Consider the following 19,377-nt stretch of genomic DNA (forward strand, 5'->3'; position numbering starts at 1 on the left):
CAAAGCCTGACGGTGTGCAACTCCTAGAGAGAAACAGGGGAGCACTGTCTAGCATTAGTCTGTGGTCTCATAGGCAGGACGTCAAAACACAGATAACAGATACAGTGTGGCTTATGGCAAACTAAAAGGCTGCAAAGGGATCAATCAACAGAGAAAGAGACAGCCATGGAGGAGGAAGAGGAGGAGGAAGAGGAGGAATTTTCATGTCTTATATGTGATAAGCGGTTAACCTCCAAAATACATAAGGAATTCCAATAAGTTAATAAACTCAAAAACTAGTAGCCTATTTTTAAAAATGAACAAAGGACCTGAACAGACATTTCTCCAAAGAAAATATACAAAGTGTCTAACAAGCATGTGGGGAAAAATGGTTAGCATCACTGAATTTCTGTAAAGTGAAAATCAGAACCACAGAGATTCTGCCTGAGACTTTCAGGATGCTGTCATCAAAGGAGAGGAGGAAGAGGAGGAAGAGGCAGGGAGGGAAAAAGGAAGAAAAGGAAGATGAGGAGGAAGAATAGGGAAGGAGGAGGAAGAAGAGGAGGAGAACAAGGAAGAAAGGAAAAGGGGGAGGGAGAGGAAGAAGAGGAGGAAGAAAAGGAAGGGAAAGGGGAGGAGGGAGAGAGGGGAGGAGAAGGAAGAAGAGGAGAAAGAAGGGAAATTAGAAGAGGAGGAAGAAGAGGAAGAAAAGGAAGGAGGCAAAACAATAAGTGGTGCTGAGAATGTAGGCAAGAGAGAAACCTTTGAATCCTGTTGGCAGAAACATGAAATGTTTCTCCTGTTATGGAAAACAGTGGGCAGGTTCCTCAAAAGGTGAGAGACAGAACTTCGGTATTGTTCAGTGATTCCACTTCCGAATAGTAATCCAAAAGAACAGAGGGTGGAGAGGTGGCTCATAGTTATAAGCACGTATTGCTTTTCTGGAGAACCCCAGGTTCAGTTCTCAGCATCCACACAGGAGCTCACAACCACCTGTAACTCCAGTTTTAGAGCATCTGATGCCCTCTTCCTGCCCTCTGCATAATACGAGGGTTGTACATATGTATATGCAGGCAAAACATTTATAAAATAAAATAAATACAACTTAAAAGCATTAAAATGTGTTGGGTGAGGTGGCTCGTGCCTTTAGCCCCAGCACTCTGGAGGCAGAGGCATTGGAGCTCTGAGTCTGAGGTCAGTGGATCTCTGTGAGTTTGAGGTTAGTCTGGTCCATATAGGGAGTTCCAAGACAACCAGGGTTAGATAGTAAGACAGTCTCAAAACAAAATAAAAAGCAAAAACAAAAAGTAAGAAATATAATGTCTTATGCTAAGGATGTACAGTTGAAATGTAAACACATGTGGTGTAAATTAGAACAGAAGTAATTACACAGGCTATGAGATGAAGTAATTTTATTTTCTTGAAGATTTTTTGATATTCTAATCGCAGCAATTGATCAATATAAATAAGTATAATCAAAGAACTAATTCCAGAAAGGAAAAAATACTAACACACATCCAAATCTACAATTTGGTTTTCATGCATTCTCTCCTGCATCCAAATTGTTAATGGACCGTTACGGGGGGTGGGAGTCTGACTTCCGTTTAAAACAAGCAAATCACCCTGAAAAACACAAAACAACAAACTAGGGCGAAGATGAAGCTCATATGACAGAGCATTTGCCTAACATGCTGGAAGTTCTGGGTTCAACTGAGTAAGGCATAAAACCTGTAATCCTATGACTTCAAAGTCACCTGAGCTACAAGAGACCCTGTTCTGATAAGAGAAAAAAAGAAAGAAAGGGAGGAAGGAAGGAAGAGAAAAAAAATAAGGAAAGGGAGGGATATTTGGGTTAGAATACCTGAAAGGAAATTTTAAGGCAAATTTTATGTGGCACATGACTTCTGAGGCCTTTGCGGGTCCCATAGCTGTGGTGGTTTTGTGGTTAGGGAGCTCTGTATCCAGACCCAGCTCACTGGCGGTTTGTTAGTGAGGCCTTGCTCAAGTGACACAAGCACTAATGCCCAACTTCCTTGTTGGTAATAGAGATGGCCGTATGCTATCTCATGGATGTTCATAAGAAAGAAAACATGTCGGCCATTTAAAACAGGCATTCAGCAAATGCTAGGCTCCTTCGTGTGTGAAAGTGGATAGACCTGAGACTAAACTCACAGACATGTTTTTTAACAACCCTATTGACGTTCTGTCTCCTGAGTGGAGACCCAAGGACCACACATTGTACACTCCAATAACATGCATATGTGTGGATGGTGTGATCTCCATCTCCACATCCCTAGAGGAGGAAACGTGGCTTTTGTATATACGTAAAAAGAATAAAATTAGGAGCAGGAAGTATATTTACTTATAATTAATCTTTAAAATCTCTTTAAAACTCATCTTTTTCCTTGTCAGCCATACATTTACATAAAGTATTCTCGAGTCTGTGGCCTCTGCCTGCTGACCGCTGTCATCTCCACACGCTGAGTTTAGCCAGGGTTGCTTGCATGAACGTGGGGTGGGTTATGGACCATGAGCAACTTACCAGTGCCAATGCTCCTGAGAAAACACAGCTCACTCCCCTTGGTCCTTTTTCGTTTTCTTTCAGATATTTCTTTTATTTTATGTGTATGAGTGTTCTGTCTGCATGTGTACCGAGGAGGTCAGAAAAGGGGGATCATAGGTGGTTATAAACAACCATTGGGTGCTGGGAACCCAGGTTCTTCTCTGAGCCATCTCTCCAGCCTTAGTTAGTTAGTTAGTTAGTTAGTTAGTTAGTTAGTTAGTTGGTTAGTTAGTTATTTGGTTAGTTAGTTAGTTAGAAACAGGATCTGTGTGACTCTGGCTGACCTGAAGTTCACAGAACTCTTCCTGCCTCTATTTCCCGAGTGCTGGAATTAAGGCCACACTGAACTTTTACTTTTACACTTTTAATTAGAGAAAGTAGATGTTTTCTAACAAAGTGTTCTGCTTATGGCCGTGGAAAAGGAGAGTTTCTCCCATCAATGTGCCTATACCCAGTCAGTCTCCAGGATTTTGGGCTCTGTTGGGAAAACTAAAACCTCCCACTGCACCCATAGGCCTGGACACACAGCTTGAAAGAAATTCAGAGTGGCTGGCTACCTCTCCGTCTTCATCCCCGAGGGTGCACAAGGCTAAATCCAGAAGGAGGCAGTGGGCGGGACAGCCCAGAGCAGCAGCCCAGCTTCCTGCACAATAACAACATCCCTGCTCCTCAAAGTTGTGACAACCCTCCCTAGGCCACATGCTACAAAGTGGCAGTGTCACCACACACACACACACACACACACACACACACACACACACCAGGAGCACTGTTCTTGGTAAAGCCGGGCAAACAGAAGAGGTTTCCCGAACGCGGGAGGCTCCTGACCACCGGCCTCTGGCTGGACAGAATGTTCTGGTGGCCAGAGAAAAGCCCGGCTTTGTGTCCTACAGAGGAAAATTCCTGTTGCGGTTGGACACAGTTCACCTCTGAACTAGGTTATCGACTGCCACCTAGCGGCTCTTTCGCGGAAGAGGGAATAATCCCAAGAAAGCAAGCTCAGAAACTGCGGTTCACATTTTTACACCTCCTGGGTCGCCAGGTTCCCCCTTCTCAGGACAATCCCAAGGCCAGCCTTGGGAAACACTAAGTACTAGTCTTATTACTACAGTTCCGCCATTCTTCCACAGCTCCAACTGCTTGGAAAAAATGCAGCGAGAGGAAGCTCCCTACCAGCCTAAGAAGGATATAAGAATGCCCTGGGCACCATTGGTGAAAGAGGCCATGGAAAGAGTCAGTAAAGAGGTCCTGGAAGGCCTGTGTGTGTGTGTTCACGCGTGCGTGCACGAGTGTTAGGGGTTTTATTTGGTTTTGTTTTAACTTCTAAAACCATTCTTTATGATTATTATGTTTTTATGTGTCTGGGTGCTTTGCCTGTGTATTAGTCAGGATTCTCTGGAGTCACGGAATTTATGGGTGCTCTCTATATAATAAGGAAATTTACTATGGTCGGCAGCAGCTGTGAATGGAAGTCCAATGATCTAGAAGTTGCTCAGTCCCACAAGGCAAGCAGGTGAGAAAGGGAGTCTTCCTTCTTCCAATGTGTTGGGATTCTGTAAACCCCACCCCACAGTTGCCTGGCAACAGCCAGGTATACTCTGCCCCAGTTACCTGACACTATAAAGGGACTGCTTGTCCCCTCCTCTCTCTCTTGTGTTCCTGCTCTTTGCTCTTTCACTCTTGCTCTCCCCCCTTACCCTTCTTCTCCTCATTCCCTTCCCCCCTCTCTCTCCACGTGCTCATGGCCGACCTCTACTTCTCTACTCCTCCTCTCTCTCTCTGCCTCTACCACCCTCTTAACTCCCCCCTCCCATGACCTGAATAAACTCTATTCTGTACTATACCGTTGTGTGGCTGGTCCCTCAGTGGGAAGGGATTCCCAACATGGGTCTCTCCCCCCAGCCCCCCCCCCAGAGGCATCTCCCTTGCCCCCATGCCTTGACGCACCTCCATGGGCTATATTCCCCCCACTCTCTTCATCCTTTTCCTAACATTGGTGCTGAAGCCTGGGACATCATCTTTTAACAACATTGGTGCCCTGTGTGAGTAGATTAGATTTCCTCACCACCGGATATCTTTTTTTTTTCCTTTCACAATGTCCTTATGTAGGTCTCCAGCAGAAGGTGTGTCGAAGATTAAAAGTGTGTACCCATACACAGATGACCTTGAACTCAGAGATCGCCTTGCCTTTGTCTCTGGGATTTATAGCCACTATGCCTCAAGATCAGGATCATAGGTGAGCCTTCCAATTCTGTATTGTAGTTCATTCCAGATATAGTCAAGTTGACAACCAGGAATAGCCATTAAGGCCTGCATGTATGTCTTGTGTACCAGATGTGTGCCTGGTGTCCGTGGAAGCCAGAAGAGGGCATCTGATCTCTTGAAGCCAGAATTACCAATGATTGTGAGCAGCCATGTGAGTCCTGGGACTCACACCCAGATCCTCTATAAGGGCAGCCAATGCTCTTAACTGTGGAGCTATCTCGCCAGTGAAAGTAGGCACCTCCTTGTCCTGAGTTATGACGGTTCTTGACTGTCGGTAAGATGGGGAAGGTGGATGGCAGTGAATACAGCCGAAGAGCCAGCCTTCCCTCAACACTGTACTGGCTTCTCTGGCTGGAGCTCAACTGGCTCCCGGCTTCTGCCTCTTGCTTCATCTTTGACCTTCCTCTGCTTTGCATGGGGCCCTCACACCTCCCACGAATGCTGTCGCGTGAAAGCACCAAGTTCTGCGGTTTACTCAGTGTTTGGCACTGGAGTTGGAGCTTGTGCTGCTGTGGGCTGGACAAAAGAAGGGATCAACCAAGGCGCTGACTCAGACACTTTTTGTTTGGGCTCTTAATCTTATGTCACCGGATAAAGTATGTCCACCCTCCCAGCCTCTTCAGCATGTCTGTCTAGACTCTAGAGGAACATTCATCTGTCCTGCATTCACAGATGAGATTCTAGGGCATCTGTTCTCAACCTGTGGGCCACGAGCCCTCCAAAGTTCCACACTATATATCCTGTATATTAGATATTTATTTATATTACGATTCAAAACAGTAGAAAATTCACACTTTTTTTTTCTTTTGGTTCAAACGAATTCGACTCCATGTGGTTTTAAGACATATTTAAGCACAGTACATTTGGTGACAACTATTCTCGTGATAATTAACTCAATCCCATGTGCACAACAAACCACACACACACACACACACACACACACACACACACACACAAGCTAAATGCAGATCAGATATGAAACTGATGAAGATATGATATAGAATATAGGTTCTATAGATCGGCTGAGAAAACGATTTTATAATAAAGGTTTAGAGGAAGATCCAGTGCCAGAAAATCTCTGGCCACACGGATAGCACAAAGGTCACTAGGTCAGGAAGCATGACCACTTTCAGCCTTCTGGGCAGAGAACAGGCATTGCATTCCTTCCCTTGAAGGAGCAACCCTGTGTGCTACATCCTGGGCTTCGCTGGTGCTTCTCTGTGAGCACAAAGACATATTTTTTCTCTATACTTTTTATTTCTCCCCATTTTGAGTTTTTAACAAGAATTTTGTGGCTGTCATAGTATAAGCCAAGGCTGACTGCATAGCATGTGTGGCTGGTCTGACCATCACAGGCAAGTTTAACAGAACTTTAAGAACAGCCATCAGAGAGCCAAGGGAAGGGGAACCATGGTAACCAAGATGGCCTTTTAAGGTTCTTGAGAGATTGTGTCTTCCTCTTTATACAGATCGATCATCAATTTGAATGAGAGAAATCTGACACATTAAAGCAACACTTGCCAGATTTTGCACAATCTGAGAATTACCATATAATATAGTCGATAAACATAACAGCACCATTTTGAGGGGTCAGTAGTATTGGATCCTTGTCTCCCCAAGGTCTCAGCTTGATGAATTCAAGTCTTCATGCCTCCCCCAAGTCATCAGCTTCTTCTTCCTCTTGGGATGCCTCTTCTTGGTGTGTTTATTATCTTTCTTCAGATGCTTCATGTGTCCAGTGGTCTCTGGGATGCCGTCGGTGGTCTCTGGGAAGCCGTCAGTGGTCTCTGGGATGCCGTCGGTGGTCTCTGGGATGCCGTCGGTGGTCTCTGGGATGCCGTCGGTGGTCTCTGGGATGCCGTCGGTGGTCTCTGGGATGCCGTCGGTGGTCTCTGGGATGCCGTCGGTGGTCTCTGGGATGCCGTCGGTGGTCTCTGGGATGCCGTCGGTGGTCTCTGGGATGCCGTCAGTGGTCTCTGGGATGCCGTCAGTGGTCTCTGGGATGCCGTCGGTGGTCTCTGGGATGCCGTCAGTGGTCTCTGGGATGCCGTCGGTGGTCTCTGGGATGCTGTTGGTGGTCTCTGGGATGCTGTCTTGGTCAGATGCACAGGAGTGGCTATCATCTGGGACTTCTTCCATTTTCTGGAATGGCAGGAGTGTAACCCTGCCTGGATGTTTGAAGAACGTGGGGCCGTTCCCACTGATTAGTTCCTAAATCTGTCATTTAATATATTGTGTCCACATCTATGTCTTCTTTAGGGAAAAATGCTTTTGGGTAGCAGAGGAAACATCCTTTAAGGTGAAAAGAGTTTAAAGTAACCATGGCTGAATACACATAGCATTGACCATTTAGGCGACGATATGGCCCCCAATTGTTATTTTTTAAATGTGTTGTTTAAGTATTTGATGGTGTCATTCCACAATAGCTTTGACACTGTGAGTTGTAAGGGGTTCCATCAGCATGATTAATATTTTATAACTTGTACAAGTTGTTTGCTGGTACAGGTAGGACCATTACCAGTGTTTAGTTGCAATTAGCATCCCTTTCCAAGGGTCAAGTTCCATGTCGAGCACCAGTAGTGTGTGTGTGTGGGGGGGGGGGGTCTCTGCAACCTATCGCCAGTTAAGATCACCTGGCTCTTACGCTTAATCTATACTCACCAAGAAAACTGTTTCCATGTTACGTTCTGTCCTACATGTACTTTATGCTTATGGTAACTAGTGGGATTTCAATGCATGCTATCAAACCTCTAAAAGAATTAAGTACTGACAAAAAATATTCATATAGTGTTATGCCAAAATGCCTTTAAAAATCTGTATATGTATCCCTTTTTAGAAATAAAGTTGTAATAGAGGGGAAAAAAAGATCACCTGGTTCTAGATTTTCCTTTTCCAGCTCCATCTTGGTTTTGCAAAATCACACTTATGAAGTAGCAACAGAAATAACATTGTGGTGGTAGGGTCACCATACTATAAGGAACTGTACTAAAGGGTCGCAGCCTTAGGAAGATTAAAAACCACACTTCTGGGAATTTTTAAAACTCCAATGAAGAGAGGAGACTGCTCAGAGGGAGAGCAAGGGCCTTGTATACATAAGGCCACAGCTTCTATCCCAGCACGAAGAACCAGAACAAACTGACCCGGCGTGGACCGCTGATCTGTTGGGCGTGGCAGCCGGAATGACCAACAGCCGCGTGGCCATTGCGCTGCAAGGGAAGCTTTGCAGCTGCTGAGAAGGTCGTGAACAGTCACGATGAGCTGTACCACAAACAGTGCTCCGTACGCGCTCAGAGCTTCCAGCATCTCCCAGAAGGAAGGAAGTACTGTGAGCACCGTGTCCAGATGCTCCTCGCTCCCTGCTGCCACCGGTGTGGTGGACTCATCATTGGCCGGGCTTTCAAAGCCATAAACCACAGCTGGCATCCCGAGTGCTTCCGGTGTGACCTCTGCCAGGAAGTGCTGGCAGAAAAGGCCAGGGGCCTTGGAAAATACATCTGCCAGAAGTGCCATGCCATCATTGATGAACAGATCTTCAAGAACGACCCTTACCACCGGGACCACTTCAACTGTGCCAGCTGCAGGAAGGAGCTGACTGCTGATGCTCCGGAGCTGAAAGGGGAGCTATACTGTCCGCCATGTCATGATAAGATGGGGGTCCCTATCTGTGGCGCCTGCCGGCGGCCCATTAAAGGGCGAGTAGTGAATGCCATGGGCAAGCAATGGCATGTGGAGCATTGTTTGTGCCAAACATCGCCATTCTGAGAGGAAAGCCTATTGTGAAACTCACTACAATCAGCTATTTGGGGATGTTTGTTTCCATTGCAACCGTGTCATAGAAGGTGACGTGGTCTCTTCTCTCAGCAAGGCCTGGTGTGTGAGCTGCTTTGCCTGTTCCACCTGCGACACCAAACTAACACTCAAGAACACATTTGTGGAGTTTGACATGAAGCCAGTCTGTAGGAAGTGCTACGAGAAATTCCCTTTGGAGCTGAAGAAATGACTTAAGAAACTGTCTGAGACCTTAGGAAGAAAATAACTCAGGGTGTTTCTCTCTCTCTCTTCTAACCACTATTACTTAACTTGATCCACCCTGATCTCCTTTTGCTTAAAACTACATCAAAGCATCACAGAGAATGGTTCTCTTCGTTTCCCTTTTTTCCTTCAAGACGAAAGAAAATGTTTATTTCTACGTAAAACAAGATGAAATCGGGACTTTCATTTTCTTTAGCCATACTAATCTGTAGGCATTAAAAGTATAGAGCCAAGAAAACCAAAAAAACAAACAAAACAATGTTGAAGGGTGGTTTTAATTAGGCCTTCCAAAATATAAAATGTAACTCTTCAGAATTAAACACCCTGCTCTGCGGACCAACAGAAGCACTTGCTGCCTGACCTGGTGGACTAAGTTGAATCCTTAAGATTGTGTGAGGCCGTGACTGTGTAGGTCATGTGGAAGGAGAACTCTGTCTCTCGAGTTCTCCTCTCAGCTCCACAGACAGCCGCGGTGCACATGCGCCAGCCGACACACAATTCATAAACATGATAGACAACCTCTCTTCTAAGGAGTCAGCCTTTACATGACGCACGTTTTAAAGGACTCCAAGCTTTGCTTTCCTTCTCAGCATAAGAAAAGAATTTCCCATTCCTATACTGAGGAACTATATGGGGAAGATAAGTAAACTACCAAAAACGGTTCCTACGGAGCCACGTGTTTATCCAGTTAGCGTTGTAAAAGGCACATGCATATTGCTAAGAAACAAAAACGTTCAGAATGACTTTTCTTTTTATTAAATCACTACGATTAGTCTTCTATTTCCTTCTCCTTATAAATTTTTTCTTCATAAAATTACTTCACATACTTGTAGCTACTAATAAGACTTTTACATTTTTGAGCAAAGCAAAAAAAAAAAAGTTATCTGGAAAATATTGCATCCATTGTGATGTTGTGGAAACGAAGCATTTTAACAGTACTTTACACAATTATGCTTCTTAGCTTAACGTAAAGTACATAGTGTTCAGGTGGGACATGAGATGAACTCTAACGCAGCCTGGACCTTATAGCTCTCAAAAGTGGGCGTGGCCGGGTGGGCGGTGCTGGACTTCGTTCCCAGAACTCTGGAGGCAGTGGCAGGGGGTCCCAGGCCAGCCAGGGCTGCACAGTGAAGCCTTGTTTAGGAAACCGCTGTGCCTCAGAGCTCAGCAGCTCCGTGCTCTATCTATGCTGCAGAGTCCAGTTCGCCTTGCCTTACAAAACTGCATCCGGTAGCCAGGGATGCTAGATATTCCTATGATGCCAAAACACGTGTTTTGACTCTGATTCATAAATTTAGAATCGTTTACCACTGATACAAACTTTCAAAATTCTTTCCTCAGGAAGCCAAATGAAAGTTAATTCCGGTCCTATTATTAGAACTGTGCTGATATGTTAAAACATTTTAGTGAAGGCTTTTTTCATTTCAAATGTCATGACTGAGTTTTATTTACTATAAAGTAGTAAAACGGTATAAATGATACTTTTAGATTGAGAGAGAGCAGTAAGAGTAGCAACTTTAAGTAAAAATCAGTGAGTTCTATTTTATAAAAATGTTTATCCTAAAATGTCTGGATCATTCTTTTTGTATAAACTCAAAATGCAAAAGTATGAACATTTTAATTTTTTTTTCTGCTGCTAACCTGTTCTTTTTCTCATTTGCCAAGGTATATTTGGCAAACACTGCTGGATATAGTGACTCACATTGTAGTCTAGGCACTTGGGAGGCTGAGGCAGAAAGTTTGCCAGGAGTTGGAGACAAATCCTAGGTTACAGTGTGAGATACTATCCCCCCCAAAACATCCCCACAAACAAAAACACTAGTGTATCGTTTTGCCATAAAGAATATCTCAGGCGCCTAGGGCAACGCTCAGTCAGTAATGGACTCACACCAGCCTTAGGACCTGAGTCTGAACTTGGAGGCAAGCAGGTCCCTGGATTTATGAGGGAGCCAACTCAGCAGCCTAACTAGTGAGCCCCCGGTCCAAGTGGGAAATCCTGTATCAAAAAAATCAAGGTGCATGGCTCCCGAGGTATGACAGCCAGGATTGAAATCTGGCCTCCACATCCACACACACACATGCACACATTCAGAAATATAAACATACACACACACACACACACACACACACACACACACACACACAAAGGATATCTCAGGATACTGTTACTCATTAAAAGTTTGTAATCATGAATTTTTTTAAGTACTTGGCTATACACATTATGGAATACATTTCTGTTTTCAGATAACCAACTTGTAACCAATCATTTTATTTCTTAATATTCTTTTGGAATGAAGAGAAGTCTGAGTGATTAAAACTATACATGCTTTGTGTTTGTTCAGCATTTTTAATTTATCCTTGCTTTTGACAATAGAACCAAATTTTCTTCAGTGTGCCTTTGTTAGCTAAGAACAACAAGTCTTGATTAAAAGTATTTATGAGGGGCAGCGGTTAAGAGCACTGACTGCTCTTCCAAAGTCCTGAGTTTAATTCCCAGGAACCACATGGTGGCTCACAACCATCTGTAATGGAATCTGACGCCCACTTCTGGTGTGTCTGAAACAGCCACAGTGTATTCATATACATAAAATAAATAAATCTTTTTTAAAAAGTATTTATGAACTATTGTACGTGCATTTAGGCAAATAGAGTTTGTAGTCTAGGGTCCTGATACCTCACTGGAAGTGTGGAGCAGAAAAGCAGACATTCCCAGCTTCCCCTGTCACTTGAGAGGGGTGTGGCCTTGCCTGACATCCTTGCTTATGTGACATCGCTTAGCCAGAGTCCCCACTGCTGTCTTTGCTTGCTTCTCCTCAGACAGGAATATTCCAGTAAGTTTGAGCTCATCATTACATAGTAATTCACCTCGAGGTGGTGCTGGGGTGCAACATTAGAGCCCTTAGTGTGGAAGAAGATGAAGGTCTAAATGGGGCCAAGACAGACTTCATGAAGTTCCTGTTAGTTGTGGGGTCACTGGCTGCTGGCATTGGTCATTGAACATCTCTGTTTGAATTTCTGAGAACAGTCTGAAATAATTCATTGTGCTTATGAAGTTTCTAAGTGCCCTTTTTGTCCTTAGTTACCCCAACGCAACATGGAAGCTGAATACACAAAAACACATTTTCTGTGTCATATTCAAAGCCTTATTAACACTTTGCCTGAAATAGGGCACTTTGCTTCATCCATTTGCCAAAGGAGCAAGTTCCAAATTAAGAAAACTTTGATGTGGGCTGACAGTAGTATTGTATTCTATTTCAGATCATAGGTTTAATGGTAAGAGATTATATCAATAACTGTGCTTTTATGTAGCAACCATTGCTGTACACTGTTGGTGCTTAATAAATATTCATAACAAAGAAACAACAGAAGGGATGCTCTCTAAGGTTCTCAAATGATAAGGAAAAAACAATAAACGAAAATCACGTGAATAATTATTAAAGGTGCAGCCATTGCTTGTCGAGTGATAAGTTGGGCACTTCACCAACTGTGTGGGTGTATATGTGTGTGCACACACACATGTGCACACTGTGGTGAGCATGTGAAGGTCAGGAGATCAAATTCAGGTGGCGAGCCTTCGAGACAAGCAGACGTTTGTGTTTTCTTTCCTCCTGCTTGCTTGGGGTCAAACGTCAAGATTCTAAATCTTACAAAAGTGTGAAATATTTCTGTGAACTTAGATGAACTGTAAGCCTGTTTCAGACCAAGTATTTTTTTCTGGTTAAAATTAAGTTTCCAAACATGGGCTATCACTGATAAATTTTGGGTATTTTTGTTTTGGGTTTTAAAAAATATTTATTTGTGGCATGTGTTAGCATGCTTGCCTGTCTGACTGTCTGAGCGCATGTAAGGGCCAGGTAGTCAGATACCAGAAGAGAATGCTGGATTCCCTGTAGCTGGTGTTACAGGCGATTGTGAGATTCTTAGTGTGGGTGCAAGGAGCCAGACTCCAGTCTCCGTTAGAGAACGAACAAACGAGCGAGCTAGCGAGCGAACGAACGAACGAACGAACGAATGAATGCTCTTAACTGCTGAGCCAGCAGCTCTCTGCCTTGCTTTGGCAAAGTTTTGTTATGTGTCCCTGGCTGGCCTGGAATTCATTATGCAGAACACGATGACCTGGTGTCATTCCTTTGGCCTCTGCCTCCTGACTGCTGGGGTTACAGCGTTGTGTCACCACATCCAGCTTATGTGGTGCGTTTATACTGAAAAACAAAACAAAAACCTGTGTGGTCACTGGAGGTATGCGTGTGAGGTGCTGCCACCTTGTGGTAGAATGTGCCACACACAGTCCGACCTAGGAAGGCTGGCTGAATTCGGCCCTGGTGCCTAACTCCTCGTTTCCATGATTTTTGTAGCGTTAGCGTCGTTTTGTTTTTCCAAACATAAAGCAAAAAGGATTCAGTGTCAGCAGCACGAGAAAGACAAGATATCAAGACACAACTATATTGCTCTCTGCCCTTTCCTTGTGTTTACTCATAGCCCATACCCATTGTCGAGGTACTTTCCAAGGGCTGACATTTTATTTTAAAAGGTGTGTGTGTGTGTGGGGGGGGTAGTGCTCGAGTGTGTTCAAGTGCACTTGAGCAATGGCACGTGTGTGGAGGTCAAAGAACAACTTATTTGAGTCTCTCCTTTCGGTTCACATGGATCACAGTGTATCGTTTTGCCACTGAGCTGTACCGAAACCCTCACTGGGTTGCTTATAAAGGTAAAAGACATGTGAATTCTGGAAAGGTGTTAGCACGTGATGAATGTGAGACCAGCGCTCTCTCCCTTGACACCTTTACTGTTACAGTACTGAAGTGAACAGCTCCCACTGGGCTTTACTGCTGTCCCGGTGCCCAGGGTCTGCTTACCTGCTTACCTTCCATCCCTGACCCTTCCATGTGCTCCCTGGTGGGCCACCTAACCTGCTCTCTGCCTCAGTGTCCCCACGCTTTTCCTAGCCCTTCTCCACTTACCATCTTCCTCCCTCTTGCTGCTCCCGCAGCCTGAGAGGCACCCCTCACACGTCCACAGTCTGCTCCCCGCGTCTACAAACGTCTGTGTCAGCGTTTCCTTATCCTCAGAGTTCGTGGTTTCCACGTGACTGTACAACAGCACCGACATGAACCCAGTCTCGTTGACAGTAGTCAGCTTATAGAACAAAACGTAAGAGACCCCCCTGCCCTAAAATCTTAGGGTTCTCCCCTCCCCTGTCCCCCAGGAGCCCTTTGTGCTGTTGCTGACACTGCATTTTTACATTTCTGTTGTTGCTGCTGCTGCTGTTTGAGACAGGTTCTCAGTATGGCACCTTGGCCAGCCTTGAACTTGAGGGATCTACTCTGCTCCTGCCTCCGGAGTACTACGATTGTCAATTTGGGCCAGCATTTTTATTATTATTATTATTTCTTTTTTTAATTTTTTTTCTTTATTCACATTTGAAATGTTATCCCCTTTCTTGGTTTCCCCTCCAGAAACCCTCTATTGCATCCTCTCCTCCTACTTCTATGAGGGTGCTCCTCCACCCCCCTCCCCTCCTGCCTCCATGCCCTGTCATTCCAACACACTGGGGCATTGATCCTTGGCAGGACCAAAGGCTTCTCCTCCCATTGATGCCAACAATGTCATCCTCTGCTACATATGCGTCTAGAGCCATGGGTCCCTCCATGTGTGCTCTTTGGTTGGTGTTTTAGTTTTGTGAGCTCTGGGCTGTCTGGTTGGTTGGAATTGTTGTTCTACCTATGGGGTTGCAAACCCCTTCAGCTCCTTTAGTCCTGTCTCTCTTCTACAGCAATAAAAGAACAAAGAAGGTCTTTGATGTCGTTTCAGTAAAGCTAAGATGTCTTAGTTATTAATGTCACCCTTCCAGGTTAAGTGTTAAGTGATTTCCTGACTCTGAAAAGAGGAAGATTGATTCAGTTGATGTAAAATGTTCAATCTCGGGTAATTAACTAAGGCAGCAGTTCGCAACCTGTGGTTTTCGACCCCTTCAGAGAATAGAATGAGCCTTTCACAGGGCTTGGCCTGGGACCATCAGGAGGCACAGATATTTATATTATGATTCACAACAGTCGTAAAGTTACAGTCACAAAGTAGCAACAAAAATAATTTTATGGTTGGGGTCACCACAACAATACTAAAGGGTCACAGCATTGGGAAGGTGGAGAACCCGTTCTAAAGGTTTGTGCCACACCAGTGGTTCAGACAAACACATCCGAGTTCTTCCACAATGCCAGACTTTAGTAAATAGCCATGAACCACTGGATGTCCGTTGGCGTTGTTGGCTACAATTTGCCAAGTAGTATCTGCTGTTGGCAAATACCAGTTGTTTTGTTGTTGTTGTTGTTTTGGGGTTTTTGTTTTGTTTTGTTTTTTGCTTATTTAGCTATTTTTGAAACAGAGTCTCATTTCAAAAAAGCCAAAAATGACCTTCAACTTGTGATACCCCTGTTCCAAGTGCTGGGATTACAGTTGTGGTAGAGTCATAACCACCATGCCTGCTATACTCGAAATTAATACTCATACGAACTCTTAAATCATACATTAAACATCGCGGTGAGTGTATCTATATCTGTGCATATACATAGGTTATAAAATGGCCTGGAAAGGGGTTTAGAAGACATCAAAGGGTCCCGAGAGGCCTTACTAGAAGCAGAGGCAGAGAGCCCTTGGTAGCTACAAAGCCACAAAGCTGAGCTGCCCAGAGTCAGAAGCACGGAGGACAGATGCAGACAGATGGACAGACAGAGCGGTGAACAGACAGAAATACTAGTGGGCTGCGTCAAGCAGTGAGTACCAAGCTGAGGGGAGGTTTGAGACCGTGTGGGGTTCTGTGCCCGTCAGTCCATGGACACACACACCAAGCAGTCAGACAATAGGTTGACCAGGGTGTTGCCACTGCTGTGTTCCGTGCCCTCCAATAAGTTCCAGTTTATATGGTTCTAAAGATTTATTTCTATCTATATGTATTGTGTGTGTGCCTCTGTGAATATATGTCCTTTGTGGGCAGAAGAGGGTATATGACTCCCTAGACCTGGAGTTAAGGCAGCGTGAGCGCTTACCACTGAGCCATCTCTCCATCTCTCTGATATGGCTTTAATATGCTCATGTGCTAATATGTTTTCACTTTGTTTATAGCTGACGTCTTTTAAAAAGAAACTATTAGGCTGGGTGTGGTAGTGCATGCCTTTAATCCCAGCACTCAGGAGCAGAGGCAGGTGGATCTAAGTTTGAGCCCAGCCTAGTCTACATTAACAGTTCCAGGGCAGCCAGAGCTACATAAAAGAGAGACCCTGTCTTAAAAACTAAATTGAAAGAAGAGTAAATGTTTAGAGGCCAGAGCAATGGGTCAGTGGTAAAAGTGTACTTCCTGTTCTTACTGGGATGTGGGTTTACAACCATCCATACCTCCGACCCCAGGGGGTCTTATGCCTCCTTTGGCCTCCACAGGCATGTGGTATGCTACAGGCAGGCAAGCCTTCATATACGGAACATAAAACAGATATTTTTCATGGTGGTTGCTGGACAGGTCTGTGCACATGAGGTCTTTGCCCTCAAAATGGAGCCAAACTGAGACTGTAAAATGTCGTCACCCAGGACCAAAGCACAGCCTGAAAGCCACTGTTTTGTTTTTGTTTTTGTTTTTGTTTTTTTGCTTTGTTTTGTTTTTTACACAGAAGGGAATAGCTCAGAACAGGGCTCAGCCTGATCGGCACTTTGTTTGACTTTTACTTCCTAAATGAAGCAATGTCCAAAGTCTACTTAATGACAATATACATTGTGATGATTTTAAAATCCTTACCAAAGTTCAAAAGACAGATTCTCTATATGGCTCTTACTAGCAAAACGGACTTATTAGCACAGCAGGAAATGGATACACTTATATTAACTAATCCCCAATCGAGTGCTGATTAACTAGGACTGGAGAAAAAGTTACACTCACAGGATTGGTTTTAAAGCAATCTCTCCAACCAGCAATGGCTTTAAACTAAGAAATGGCTTTAAACTCACCTTAGATTCTTTTGCTTGACATAGACAAGGAAAAAGAGCTTCATTTCTCTACATACTTTATATTTTAATAAAATAACTTTTTTTGACTATTTGCACCATGGAAATCTTAGCATTAAAAGGGAATTTTCCTTCAAATTTGAGGCAGTCCTCCTACCTCAGCCACCAGCATGGTAGGGTAACATTTGAGCTACAGTCTGGGAATCTTCCCTAGGTTATAAAAGGGCAGGTTGAGACAGGGAAATAAGATTGAGAAGCTCACCCTCCTGCGTGTGCTGCCCTGCCCTCTCAGCTCTAGGAAATGTGGACTTGTGTGTGACAGAGCCCGTGGGACAAGACTGAGGCAGGATGCTGCTTATTTGGAACCTCCGAAATAAAGGCAAGCGTCGCAACATACATCAACTCAGAACACAGCTAGGCTCAAGGTCAGGGGAGCCTCAGGAGGTGTCAGTGTGAGCCACCCACGTGGGTGAGTTCTTAGGAGTGTGGTGTTGGCATGAACTCTTGGACCCGAGCTGTTAAATCATGGGGTTCAACTTCAAGCTACTTACTTCTTGCTCGGTGTTAAGGAGTTTCCATGGTTTCTGAAACCAATCAGGTGAGTCGGGTTGTGGGCAGTGCCGTGTGGGAGGAGACACAGCTTCATGCTGACTATAGAAGTCTGAGAGTTCTTTCCAGAGTGCTGAAGGGTTTCTCTCTGTAGATCAGGCTGGCCTTGAATTCACAGAAACCTGCCTGCCTTTGCAGAGATTAAGACGTGTGCTTCCACACAGGCTCATATCAGGGATTCTTAACTTCAGTGCAGAAAGAAATTTCAGGGTGAGTGGGTGTGAAAAAAGCTGGAGTTTACAAAGCAGAGATTTTGTTTACACACAGACTTAAGTTCGTCAATAGCAAGGCCCTCGAGGGCAAGACAACAGACAAGGGTGGGTGTGGACTTCCCAGGAATTGTAGTTCAGTGGCTCCGACACAACTGCACGTCCATTTTAGAAGCTTTTAGAATTCCAGTGATGGAAATTTTTCTAAGGGCTCCTTCCTTAGACATGCCAGTGTGCACATGCACGTGCGCGTGCACACACACACACACATCCTTTTGGTAAATATGGTTATAGAGTGAGTCATAAGATGTCTTGGATATGATTACAATCTGATGAGGTAAATTCTGGGACACAAAGGTTATTTAAGGGAGATAAGATGTGTCTTTCACTAAATGGAGCCTCTCAATCGAAAACTAGAAACCAGGTGGGTGAAAGGTTCTATTTCCTTGATCCCTAAGTAAGCTGTATCCCTGCTTAACATTCTTGTGTGTGTGTGTGTGTGTGTGTGTGTGTGAGAGAGAGAGAGAGAGAGAGAGAGAGAGAGAGAGAGAGAGAACAACCTTACAGCACTTGTTATTACATGATAATAACATAAGGGTCATCAAAACAATATGAATATATGTTTCAGACTGTGTTCCCTCGGGAGACACATTTTAACACATTGTATGCCTTCTCAAATTCTCCTGTCTTTAGAACAAAGGAATGTCTCCGTTTAGTATGACCCAGCCCTGCTATTTTCTTGTTTTATAATTAATCGGGCCTGCATTACCTCATAAGAGGTAATGTGCTCACCAGTGCCGATAATGCAGCACTCTATCTGAATATTCACTTGCTCACACAGCCACGCCGGAGGCCGAGAACTGCCAGGCAAGTATCTGAACTTGAGGTTGGTGGGCTGCACCCTCACCTCCAAACCTTCTGGCCCTAGCCGCAGTATGTCATGGTTGGAAGTCACAAACACCACGGGAGGAGGAAGGTCGACTTAGAAAGCGACTTTCGGAACGATTTTAATATTCTTATTTGTGAGATCTATAAGGTAAACTTCCCAATAAATGTTAACTGTGCTGGAACACTTGACTCTCAGCTGGTGCGAGACTTCAGCTCCAGGCTAGCTTCCTTTCCACGGCCCCTCAAACTCAGGTTTCCATCCTGCCTCAGGCTGGAAAGCCAACCTATTGGCGCTGCAAACAAGCAGCGATTTCTTAGGATTTTAACATCATGGTGAAGATAACATAAACATTACAAACTTTGAAGACTTCGAGCCTAAACCATCGCCTGCAGGCAAGATGCTTCAGTAAGTAAAGGTGCTTAACTGAGGACCTGCGTCTGATCCCTGGAACCCACCTCCTGGAAGGGGAGAACTACCGCGGTGGTTCCTCGGCCACACACGAGACGGGCACAGTGAGCCCCATAGATATATTTATATAAAAAATATAAAAATAGGCAAGACAATTAGGTCATTCAGCAAATACATTCGATTAAAAAAAAGAAGAACCAACATCCAAAGTTTGGAAACAGCAACAATAGTTGGATAATAGTGCAAATATAATTAACGTCACATTTTACACGTAAAATGGACATATATTTTCCCCCACACTTACGAATAAATTTCGGGTGTGGGTGAAAGAAAACCAAGGCTCTAACACCCTGTCAAACCGGTCAAACCTCACGCCCACTCCTAGCTGATCACAGCTCTTTCCCAGAGGGTCACCTCCGCGCGGCTCAACTCCG

The 19,377-nt window shown here is 44.5% G+C and overlaps 1 pseudogene across 1 annotated transcript; it reads left to right on the plus strand.

The window, feature by feature from the left end:
* The first annotated feature begins 7,168 nt into the window (after positions 1–7,168).
* Positions 7,169–8,843, plus strand: LOC308417780 (LIM and senescent cell antigen-like-containing domain protein 1; annotated as a pseudogene). The gene is made up of 2 exons: positions 7,169–7,250; positions 7,998–8,843. The product of its transcript is annotated as an LIM and senescent cell antigen-like-containing domain protein 1 (transcript).
* Positions 8,844–19,377: the final 10,534 nt, after the last annotated feature.

The sequence above is a fragment of the Micromys minutus genome (genome assembly GCF_963924665.1).
Source record: "Micromys minutus genome assembly, chromosome: 2".
Taxonomy (NCBI): domain Eukaryota; kingdom Metazoa; phylum Chordata; class Mammalia; order Rodentia; family Muridae; genus Micromys; species Micromys minutus.